Here is a 759-nt window from a genome sequence, read left to right as displayed (position 1 = left end):
CTCAATAAACACTCACAATGCCCGGTCTGGGAATCGAAACTGCGATCCTACGACCGCGAGTCCGCTGCCCTAACCACTGGGCCAATGCGCCTCCACTTAGGTTTAAATATGGAGACAATAAGTGGAGAAAAAGGTGTTCATATGGGATGACAGTTTTAGAAAAGGATCTGTAGGTTCAGAGTAAAGGTGATATTCAAAACAAACAATGCAAGCAAAAAATTTTATTAATATGTTAGGCATAGGAGTGGCTGTGTGGTAAGTAGCTTGCTTACCAACCACATGGTTCCGGGTTCAGTCCCATTGCGTGGCACCTTGGGCAAGTGTCGTCTTTGCTATAGCCCCGGGCTGACCAAAGCCTTGCTTGTGAGTGGATTTGGTAGACGGAAACTGAAAGAAGCCCGTCGTATATGCGCAGGAGTGGCTGTGTGGTAAGTAGCTTGCTTACCAACCACATGGTTCCGGGTTGGGTCCCACTGCGTGGCACCTTGGGCAAGTGTCTTCTGCTATAGCCTCGGGCTGACCAAAGCCTTGTGCTTGTGAGTGGATTTGGTAGACGGAAACTGAAAAGAAGCCCGTCTATCGATATGGGCAGGAGTGGTGTGTGGTAAGTAGCTTGCTTACCAACCACATGGTTCCGGGTTCAGTCCCATTGCGTGGCACCTTGGGCAAGTGTCTTCTGCTATAGCCTCGGGCTGACCAAAGCCTTGTGAGTGGATTTGGTAGACGGAAACTGAAAGAAGCCCGTCGTATATGCGCAGG

The sequence above is a fragment of the Octopus sinensis genome, unplaced genomic scaffold, assembly GCF_006345805.1.
Source record: "Octopus sinensis unplaced genomic scaffold, ASM634580v1 Contig14272, whole genome shotgun sequence".
Taxonomy (NCBI): Eukaryota; Metazoa; Mollusca; class Cephalopoda; order Octopoda; family Octopodidae; genus Octopus; species Octopus sinensis.
The sequence above is the reverse complement of the archived record's forward strand: the minus strand, read 5'-3'. Positions refer to the sequence as shown.